This window comes from Pinus tabuliformis, chromosome 6 (genome assembly GCF_031772625.1).
Source record: "Pinus tabuliformis cultivar Carrire ecotype Pingquan chromosome 6, CPIR1, whole genome shotgun sequence".
Lineage (NCBI taxonomy): Eukaryota > Viridiplantae > Streptophyta > Pinopsida > Pinales > Pinaceae > Pinus > Pinus tabuliformis.
In genome coordinates, this window is record NC_142292.1 from 1,157,130,778 (window position 1) to 1,157,142,822 (window position 12,045).

Below are 12,045 nucleotides of genomic sequence, written 5' to 3' on the forward strand. Positions count from 1 at the left end.
GAGACATGTAGATTACATGCACAAGTTGAATAAATATGCTGCTGATCAAGTTAATACATCATCAAGTACTTCAGGAGAGAAGGCACTTCCATCTGGCCAAACCCTATATGACAGCCTGGAAAATTTATTCTACATTGAGCACGAGGTAGAGCATCTGTTCACCATCCCACCTAATTTCTTCAGATACACAGAGACTGACGAAACTTTGAGGAAGCTTCAGAGACATAAATTACCAGGACCGCAGTGGTGGCAAAGTATGTTAGAGATTCTATAAACTTATCTTTGGTATCTTTGGTCAATTGAAAATTTTGGACCATCTACTATAATGCGGAGAACAGAAATGAATCAGAGTCATGCGGGTCAAAGTGCATCACATCAGAGTTAAAGAGCATCCGACGCACAACACCTACCTCCAGTACATCTCATAAAGATGGAACAACCAGCACAACATCAATTTATTGCATCAATTTATTGTTCCCTTGTTTTCGAGGCTCTCTGTCTCTATCTTTGTAAAACGCATTAATCATCACCATATATTATTTCTATCAGATATTTTGTAATATATTTGATATTTTTGTATAAATACCCCCCCAGACGAAGTATTTGGGGTTGGTTGGTGGGTGTTCATAGTATCTGACTGTAATACTGAAGTTTTCTAGAATAAAAGGCTGTTGAAACCATTTTTGTCTGGCTTACTGGATAAGGAATTGAGGCTAAGGACCATGTTACAGAATTCTTGAATCATCTTATGGATCAATAAGTTCTTTCTAACTTGTGTTTTACAGTTTCTTTGTTTTCTATATCATCTACGTTTCATGATCTAAATAGTAAAGAAAAAGAATAATTCAAAATTTTCTTGACTGCACTCTGTCTTCCATATTTGTTATTTTCTATGTTTTCTTCAGAATTAGAATAAACAGTGAATTCTTAATTGCTCCCGTTTCCCCTGATTCTTTCATCTTGAATATTTTCTATGGAATTCTTAATTGCTCCTTAGCAGTAATCATCCATTTTCCCTCTGTAAAATATGATGAAGGATTTTTAACTACCCTTCACCCAATTGACTCCATTCCATCTGATTCCAACCTATAAATTGTTCCATATTTGAGTACCTTGCTCTGTGATACATCCTCTGATAAGAAACCTAATCCAGGAAGCTATCCTTCTTTGACTCCATCATGCCCAATGGATTGAAACTTTCCAGTTTTACCTAACTGTTCTATTGAATCTCCATCCATCCAACCAAACTCAAAACAAAAACCTTGCACTTCATAGCTAGCCTAATATACCTCAAAACAAAGCTAAATTATAAAGAGAGATCCCTCTTTGGATGCAGATTGGCTAGAATCTGTATCTAAAAGATTGGTCTGTGGTTACCTTGGCCGTATTCCCTTTCTTACAACTTTTGGGAACAACCTGAGTGATAAGACTTATGACGAAGATGTAGGAGAAAATGAACCAACAACCCAAACAAAATCTGCAAATGATGACCACTGAACTAAGGGAGGATGAACTACACATCAACATCGTAACAAGGAGTGTGTGGAGCAGGTAAATTATCGATGCAGACAAAGACAACCTCAAGCCCGAGAGAGCGGGTCTAGCCACAAATAAACAATCTATGGAAAAATTCCTTAAGATAGAATCAAATAAGAGGGCCTATCTCTTAGAACGTTATTCTGCTTGGTGATGATCGTGCTTCCTTACTCCAACTACCTTTCGTTTCCTTTTTTCGAATACTTCAAACAAGAAAGCAAACAACAACAATAAATGTGATAACATACAAATTGCATTCAGCCTACTTAAAAGGTCAAGGAACCTTAAGCCATCAAATGTGAGATAACACTTAATGTAGGAAATCAATCAATAATTGTATTCATATATGTTGATAAAGAGATTACAACCAATGCCTTGACGTTGCTGGTCTCCTCCAACGTATCTCGGTTCCCACACCTCCACTAGCTTCTCATGGATAGCCCCAACAATGGAAGTTTTAAGGCTTCTTCCCTTTAGTTTCAAACCAAACCAAACACACTATTCTCCCTCCACAAACATAAACTAGAAGGCTACAATCTATGATATCTTGTTGGTTACTCAAGCTCCAAAAATACTAAGACTAGATTAGCTTGGAAAAAGAGGTGTTTATATAGCTTGGATGGAGGGTAGATGGTTCCTCTTAACATGGGAGAGGCCTTATCTCTTGGGTTTGTTCCATCCTAATAGGGGAAAGGAGCCCAAACTGTCTTCTTCGCCTCCATCCAGTGTAACCATTTACCAGACTTCCATTACAAAGCTTCTAGACCTAGAAGCTTCGACTCCATATTTAAAAAACATGCCAAAAGAGGTCGACACGACTGAGAAAAGGATCAGTTGCAGCGTATGGCATTAGTCCTGGTTTCAATCTCTACAAATCAGCATGAGGAGGGAATGGGTCATTAGCGTCGCTCTATTAAACTGGGGTAAAAGGAATATTTTTGGGAAATTATGCACAAGGGAATTGTTCTGCTCATGAAGAGGGACATAATGGGGTTCTATTCATGATGGGACAATATGTAGGGTTCACTATAGAGGTCATCTAGGATCGAGGAATGCGGAGTACAGAGACAGTGAAAAAATTCTGTGTAACAGATGCCCCCTAAAGCATGAAGGCCGAACTAGAGTTGGGTGAAATGATTTACAAGTAGATGCGGGAACCAGAGTCTATCATTGGAAAACCTGCAAGAAAGCATAGATACATATACATCACTGAAACTATAACAAATGATACATGAATCGTGGTATGGACACAGTCATCTAGAGAGAGATCATGTAAATGGATCTAAGGCATGGGCGCATCCATCCAATAAAGAGGATCATATCAAAACCAAGGTTTGGTCACAACCATCCAATAATGAGAAGGATCACATATAACAACTCATGGTATGGTCGCAACCATCCATCTGAGAGATACATGTATATCAACATGATCATGTCACATCACCTTGCAACGTGGACTTTTGTAATCTGAGTCCAGGGTCTTGTGCTCCAACACGACCCAATCAAAGTACAAATTCTAACATGTGAATAGATGTGTTGAGGTCAAACATGCTAGAAAGTCACTTGATTACCGGTCAATGATGTGAACCGTTAACAAGCATGAGAGAGACCACCAATAATGACAATGGTTCTCAAGGTACCAACAACACAATCCATGGAATGTGAGTAAGGGAACTGAAGTCGAACACCCGTTAAATCACCCGATCGAAAGCCAATCATGTGAACTTGTCATCGAGTGCGAAGAACTTGCCATTAGGGCATTCAAGCTCTAAGGTATTGGAAAGGACTCTCTCGACAAACTTCCTGGATAATGTGCAGAAGTCGACAGGAAGTGACCGTGTCGAAGGAGGGCCATGATTTATCCCACATCATCGAAACAAGAGAAAGGGATGCAATGATAATGGATGATACAAAGAATCAGGAATGGGTGTAACTGCAGAAGGACAACTCATGAACATATCGGCGACACGACTCTAGAGTTTTGCATATTTTGGATCCATAGACCAAAGGTCATGATGATGTGGTAGAGATCAAATGGAAGGTAAAAATGACCGGTCAAACTCAAGAAAGTCAACGATGGACTGAGGATATCCCAACCCGACATGAAGCAGAAAGTGTCATGTTCAAGAGTGAGTTGCCGACACAACTGATAGAATTTCCCATTTCCCCCCAGCATTTTGGCAGGTACCCCAATTATTTTTAATCACAAACTTGAAGGGGATAGCATATGCTTGCACTGTAAGTCCATCCTTTGAATGAATCCGACCTAGTAAGATTAAAGATCCCTAGGAAGGAGAAGCTCATGTCTCATCATAATGATGAGTCCTATGTTGTTTAATCTTTTAACGAGTCTGACAAAGGTGAAGCTCATAATCTTTTTCATGTTTAGAGAGTTTGAAAGAGACATGGAAAAGGAAACTCCAAGGGTCCCTTTTCATAAAGTTGTCTCTCGATCCCAAAAAGGTAGAAAATAATACTTGAGAGAACCTCTTGGCCATGTCGACCAAGGAGTACCTTTTTTATTAATAGTTTATTCACGCCCGAAAAAGGGGTAAACGTATGCTGGGTAAATGACGTTTCAAAACTATTTATGAGGTCAAAACGATAAGAACTCGACAATCTTTTTGTGTTTTGAGAGTCGGAAAATTGCTGAAAGAAGACCCCCCATTTTTATTATCTTTAACGAGTCAGAAAGGGAAAAATACTTGGCAATCTTTTCATTTTTTACGAGTCAGAAAAGAGCTTAAAGGTGACTCGTCCTGGAGGAACGAATGGTATAAAGGGTAGAAACTAGTTCTGGCAATGATGGAACTGCTGAAAAACATGTAATGGTTAAGAGGCTAGCTAACAAGACCACTCATTACTGCGGTTCCTCAGGAAAGAAAAAAACAACCAAGTGAAAGCATATGATCAGAGAAAGAGATGGTGGCGATGGAATGAAACAACCAAGGCTTATCTAGCAGAATTTAGTTGATAAAAATGGAAATCATGAGATGTAAATTGGGCATGGGTTCATTTTTACACAAGCTTGAACCATGGGGAACTCTGCTTGAATTCGGTTTCATGTTTAACCAAGCTTGAAACGAAAATCTATGCTTGATTTTGATTGAAGATGGTTTCATTTTTTGTAGGCTTGAAACATGAGGAAAAACTATGCTTTGATTTGGTTTCATTTTTACACAAGCTTGAAACAAAGATAAACTATGGTTGGGTAAGGTTTGCATGCCCCCAACATAATGACTCAATTTGAGGTACATGCCCCCCAAGCTTCATTTCATTCAGCTAGGTGGATGGAATGAAGGTTCACTTTCGAGATCCAGGAAAGAATCGACTCGGATTTTATGAGATCTTCATCAAAGACTCGATTTGGAAAAGGGAGTTGTTTCATTTTTTAATGAGGTTGACACAGTAAAAGAACTATCCTTAGACATCTGTGTCATTTTTAAATGAGGCAGATACAGGAAGAAACTATCCTCGGACCCTAGTCTCATTTTTAACGAGATTGACACAAGAAAAGGAACTATGCTCCGACCCCTTGTTTCATTTTTTAATGAGCTTGACACAATACAAGTAATTATGCTCTGTTATGGCCTAAATCTACCTCAGGTTGAGAAAGGCAGGTCTAGGGTAACATCAAACCACACTTAACCTGGTAGCTAGCCCTACCATGTCGGGAGGGGCTCTCTCCTTGTCAATCTTAGGAAAATATAGCAAATGAGGCTTGAGATGATTGATGTAAAGACTAATTTTAGGCTAGGTATATGCTCAGAGGAGTTTGATTGAGTTTTATGGTTGATTACTGGATCAGATGTGAAAGGCAGATTTGGGTCCGGGGAATGAACTCAGTCTTGCAGAGGTTTCTGTGGGGCGAGGTAGGCAAGTACTTTAGTACTTCAGATTAGGTATAATGGTGAGTCTTGAGACTAGTGAGGAGTTGGAGATGGCATGAATGTGTCATAAGTCCTCTTCAAACAGTAGAAAACATGTAAAACCAATGAAACCCTAAGGTAGAGCACTACAACATCAATGATTTCCACCTTTATACTTGATTCATTTAGTTAAGCTGAAAAGAGAGAGATAATGGTACAAATAAACACATGATAACTTGAATCAAAGAAGGAAAAACAATACTAAGTCACCTTGCTACAAGAATCCCACAAAATGCTGCAAACCCTGGTCTATTTCCTTGCCAAACCGTAGAGATGATGTACAATAGTGCTCAAAGAATTCACAAGAGTCCAACCTTTACAAATGATTGAAAAAGTACTAGATATAGGCAAAAAACCACCAATGCTAGCCTTTAGGGGTCGAATTCATGAGTTTAGGAGCTTTTTCAACAAGATCTAAACTAAAAACACAAAAATAGGCAGTGGAACAGCTTGCCTCTAGAACCTAGGAAACTGATTCATTCAACTCTAAACCACCTACAACTGATGTATCTACCTTATCAAGTCAATTTTTATCATTTTTACATCATAGCACATCAATTTACATCATGTCACATCATGAATTTGACCATAAGAGAGAAACATTCAAACTAGAAGAAAACTAGGAGAAAAACAGAGTTTTTGAAGAAAATTGGCACTTTTTCGTCCTGTGCGTAGCGCTTTTTCCACGTTGCTTTTGGAGGGCTTCTCGAGGTCCAAATCAGGTGCAGGATTGCTTGTTGGAAGGCCTGGTGAGTATAATTTTTGAAGAAACTTGAATTTTTTGATTTGGAGTCCATTTTCCCCTCCAAAATTGCAATCTCCCAAAAATGCTTCCTGTGTGGCCAAAAAGTGGCAAAGAGGGCATTTTTTAGGTGTTTTTGGCCCTTTTGAAGGTACAAAACTTGTAAAAACTTCCTAGTAATTTCTATGTATGCATAATTTTTCATGAGGAATCCAAAAATGTAAAGTTTTCCTCTAGAGGATGTCCCTATCAAAAGCGAGCGCCGGGTGGCACTACGCACCTGCCGGAAAACCCTGTTTTTTCCTTGGAAAATTCAAAATTGCCAAAAAGTTTGCAAAATTTCTTGAGATTTGGCATGAGTTATTTTCATCAAGTACTATTGAGCCAATGAAGCTTCAGCCAAGATCTTGAGCTTATCTTGTTCTTTCTTGCTCCTCAAAATTTTCCTCAACTTGGCTTTTAAGCTCCTTATCCTTGCTTTGCAAATTTTGTTTCGTGCCAAATAGTGATAAGCCATGTGTCGCAACATATTTTTCTCCTTATTGGCTTTATCAAGTAGCTTCTCTAAGTGCATATTTTCCCTCTTTAGCCAAGATTCCCGGTCAGCATCTATCTCTTTCTCAAGCGGTGTCAATTTGACTTTCCTCCTTTTTACTGCTTGCTTGTTTTCCCTTATGGTTTGCAGCTCCATGATTGTCTTCTTATCCTCCAACTGTTTGTTCCGTTGCTCAAGGTAATTTATGATCCACTTAGCTCTTTCAAGGTTAAGAGATAAGTCATGGACGTTAGCTTCTTGTTCTTTGATGATCTCCTTGAGTTTTGAGCTTTGGGAGCCCAAATTAGTATCCTCATCCTGAATCAAAATGAAATCTCTCTCCTGAACTTCAGAAGGCCCTTCATCATGCAATGGTTGTTTCCATTTATCTTGTACTTGCTTTGACGAAGAAGCAGGCAAAGCCCCTTTCACCCTGGGTGAAGATAGCATTTGCCTATGGTTTGATGAAGGAAACAAGACCCCTTCCACTCCAGGTGGATATAGTACTTGTTTAGCAACTACAAATATTCTCCTTGTGCCTCTTTCATAAGTGAAAAATACTGGCACACCTGTAGTTTGAGTCTCATGAACCTCTTACTGATCTGAAGGTCCTCCCTCCTCTTGAAATACTGATGGGGTCACTTGAGGGCCTTTGAAAACCTCATGTGAAATGAAAGCATCCCATGAAACATTCAACAAACTCAGCTGGTGCAAAACAACAATCTTGATCAATGCAAAGTGATAAATGTTGTTGTACTATTGATGAGGAGGTTTTCTTTGCACCAATGTGGTCATTTTCTCAATATTTCTGCATATGAAATAGGGGAGGTTCATCATCCTCACTCTAGTGAAATGCATCAATAATCTAACATGATAATTGTACAAGCAAGAAAATCTCCCTTCACAGCTGAAGTATTTGATATTGAGCTTCATGAGTGGAGCATAAGTGCCTTGTAGATATCTGAAAGGAAAGACCCTACTGATTTGCTTTTGATAACTAGCCTTGATATAAGGCTCATAATGCTCTTTGTCCACAAGCTGTCCTTTGTTCCACCATTCACCCACATTAGAAATACCTGTTGCTTTAGTTATAGTTTCAGGTGTCAAAGTGAAGGTAACACTTGCTAAATTGACTTGGCCATTGTGAAGATGAAGAACAAATAGTCTAGCAAGTTCATGGTGATATTTCACCCTTTCCACCATCTGACAAAATTGGTAGCAAGGCTGATGTTTGAAACATGTTACTGCAAGGGGGCAAGCTAGTAACTCTGTGAGTGTAGTGGGCTCCTCCTGGATGTGTTTTCCTCCCTTATGTGGTTTTCTTGGTGCATGAATCTCTTGGGAGGAATCACTCACAGTTTCCTCATTCCTTTTATAAGCTGAATCTGTTTCCATATTTGCCACTGTATGGTGTAAAATGATGAGTATGAAGAGATTTTATTTCAAGAATAGGTGATTGCTGTTTGATGAATGGGACTAATGACTGGGACTAATGAGTGGAGGATTTTGATGCTGACTGTAGGGTTATTAGGGAGTGATAAGGTTTGGGAATGCAGATTAGGGTTTGGGGAATAGTGGAAATTAGGTGTTAGGGTTTTTAGGGTTTTGGGGATAGGGGGGTAGGATGAGTGTAAATGAGAGAGGGGAAGGGAAATAAAATTAGGGAAATTCAGTGGAGAGGAATGGGATATGTGAAAATGATGCAGGGGAGTAAACAACAACTATGAAAAAAATTACAAAACCCTAGATAGTTTTGCAATGCACTGTGAAGCAAATTAGGGTTTGATTTTTCACCTATTAAAACACCATGAAGGATGATCAAATGTCTTGCTATAGCAAAATGGGAGGTTTTACTTACTTGAGGAATGATATTTGTAAGGTTTTGGGAGCTTGAGGAGGTCGTTAGAATGAAAATTTGGCTTGGCAAACTGGTGCGCCGTGCCAATTCAACTCTGAATGCAAATTCTGCACTCGTTGCGCCACGCCTATACCCAGGTGTACCGCACCAAGAAAATTTCAAAGTTTTTTCTGCAATTTCTCCCCTTTCACCTCAAAAACGCGATTTTCTCTTGCTCTATCTATCTCTTTGAGCAAAAATGAAGTCTTTAACACAAGGAACACTTCATATACCTTTTGACTTTAATTTTTTCATTTGGAAAACCCACTTTCTAAAGTTTTCTTTTTCACTTTGTTCTTTAAAAACTCTGTTTTGCAATTTGGCTCTCTTTTTGACATTTGATGGACTAATTCTTGGATTTTCTTGTCTCTTTTGCAGGAGCTAGAGTGTAGGAGTTTGGCAAGGTGACCCATGGCTGCATTTCCGAACTTATTACATATAGGAAAATTAAAATTATATGAAATTTTTATACATAGAACATAAAACTCTGTTTTCCTCAAAACCCTGTTTTGAGGAAAAATCAATCATTGAGTATATCATTATTGAATTTTTGAAGCTGAGACCTTATTAGACCTCCTCATGTGCCTGATGACCTCTTATTGAGCTTTTGAAGACCATGGTGACAAAACCCTAGACCTAATGAGACTTGAAAACCCTAAAATGACTTCTGCAAATGAAATGAAATAAAAATGACAACAGATGACTTGTACATATGAAAATAGGCCAGCAGATGAAAGGCATGAGGGAAATTGACAAAGAACCACTACCATTAGATGATCCATGACCTAATGGAGTGCAACTAATTGGATGAGACACCTAAAATGCAATGCAAAAAGAGAATTTTGATCACTGATGGAGGAATGAAGATACCGACACTAACATGCTCCACACACTGTTTCATTTTTTAATGAGGTTGACATAGAAAAAAAACTATCCTCATGACATCTGATCATGGACCATACGCGAACATGTCTCCTAAGAGGTCCTCACTAGACCGGAGAACCATGCTCTGGGAGGGATACATGTCAACTGGTACAAATGACAAATCAAGTTCTAGTGCCCCCAGTACTTAGTCTACTATACCATCTGTGTGATCATCAACAGGTGTGGAGATGGAATAGGTAGCCACCAAATTGAACTATGGCGAGGAGGGTACTTCTTGAAAAAAAGAACCAATAAGGGACGATGTTTGCAAAGGATGAACTTGGTGACCAATGAATGACAATTGATTAATGGTCACTATTCTCCCTTCGTGTGGAAAAAAAAACACATGGAAAAGCGAAGAAACAAGAGGTCCCATGACATAAACATAGTCACGTCCAAGGAGAAGATTGAAATCTAAGGGACCTTGGACTACCATCACGTCTATATAGACGGTCTTTCCTCCCAAAGTAATAATGAACTTCAGAAGGATCCCTAAGGGTTGACTGGTTCCTCCATTGAAAGCCAATAGATTCTGGGTGATAGGCATAAGCTAGGAACCCAAATATTTCCAAGTAGTAGAATACATGATTCTAATAGACACACCTTCATCTAATACAGTTCAATGTACTACCATATTATAGGCTTGTACTGTGATCTAGAAAGGCACATAAGATGGAAGGCAGAATGTAGTCAATTGAATCCAATCAAAAGAAACAACAGAACTACTTGGTGGGGGTATCATAGGATTTCCCCCATGCTTTACAAGAATAGGGGAGGGATTCTCCTGAATAACTGGGATGGGAGGGTCACTCTTTGATTCGTGAGAAGCTGAGGAGATGAGAAGAACATGAGCAATATGATCATCACTACTCTCTTCAGGAACAGAGTGAACAACTGAAGGCGCATCCAAGTTGACACTCTTTTCAACGAATGGTTGGTTGGGAACAGACCCAGGAGAGTCATGCTCAGGAAGATCAGGATGGGCAAGGGATGAATCCAAGTCAATCTCTTTACCAACTAAGAGAGGGCTAGAATAAAGCCTTTGATAACAAACATGAAGTTGGGGTTGAGGAGCTGTAATGTTCTCTAAAACTTTGGAAGCTTTATCCATGAGAGGACAAAGGTGAAGAAGATGCTCTCCTTCACATAACCTACATGGGAATCTAATCTTTCCTTTCTTCTTACCATCAGTAGCTAAAGTCGTAGCATCAACATGATATCCAAAGGTTGATGGGGACGATCGATCAATATTTTGAGACCATACCTCCAAGACTCTGGGAATGCCAAGACAGTCTCGAAGGAGATGGTCACCCTTACACAACCTGCAAGGGAATTTTACCTTTCGTGGAGGATCAGAAGGTTTGTCTACAGGAGATGCATTTGGAGCTATAGCTACACGGTTGGCCTCTCGCTTATTTGACTTCTTTTTCTTCGTCTTCTTGTTATTCTTCTGAGCCTCTTGGTTATTGGATTTCAAACTTTCACCAGGTGAAGTATAAGAGGAAGGTGAAGAAATAGGGTAATAAGGTGAGAGGTCAACCTTAGAATCATCGTAATGTGATTCAAAAGGCTGGACAAGGGTTGGGACACTCAGGACCACTGAGGTCAAAAATAACCATATAGGTAAACCAATGGTTAACCCAAGTAGAGACAACGTTTCCATATAAGGAGCACCAAGATTTCCAAAAGAAGGAAAAGGACCAGAATTCTCATCAGAGGGGAATCCTTGACTGGTAGACTTTGGGAATGTTTCCATTGGAATCGGCCTTTAAAGAAATACTAAGGAAGATAACTTTAACTAGGAATATTTCGTGGGTAGTTAATTTTAAGGCACTGAAACAAAACTTTGCCTTTTCATATTTTAAGAGTCGAGAAAATGGCGCAAGGTGAATCTAGTCGCTTTCAGAGTTAACGAGCTCGAAAGGACAAGTGCTCGGTGATATTTTAAATTTAAAGAGTCAAAAAGAACAAAATGACCGCTCATGATAATATAGGCAAAAGGATTACTAGGTAATCGTGAACTGCATAATATATCCCGGTGAATTGAGAAGTATGGGCAGAAAATCTCCTTGAATGTTATGTTCGGTGTATCACATTTATAAGGTGACAGACTCGGCTCCCTATGGATAAAGGATTGCAACCTATAGGGGTCTCCCTTTATATACACGGCGGTACAGGGAGCACAAGTGTTCTCTGGAAATCTAGTGTCCACTCGGAGCTACTAGTCCCACTAAGACTGGTAGCTATCTTAGAAACAAACAAACTAAAACTACTTTTGCTTTCCTTTAAGAGAAGTAGATAAGAGGGGAACAAAGGACACCAACCTCAGTCTTGCACTTAGTTCCTTGCTTGGTTCCTCTCCCTTCTGACAGATCCTTACCGCTTTGCCTTCGTCAACCCGGCTTCAAAGAGCACTTGTGGAATCAAAGCAGCATAATACTATCGAAGAACAGAGATCTACAATCATAAACAATATAGGAAC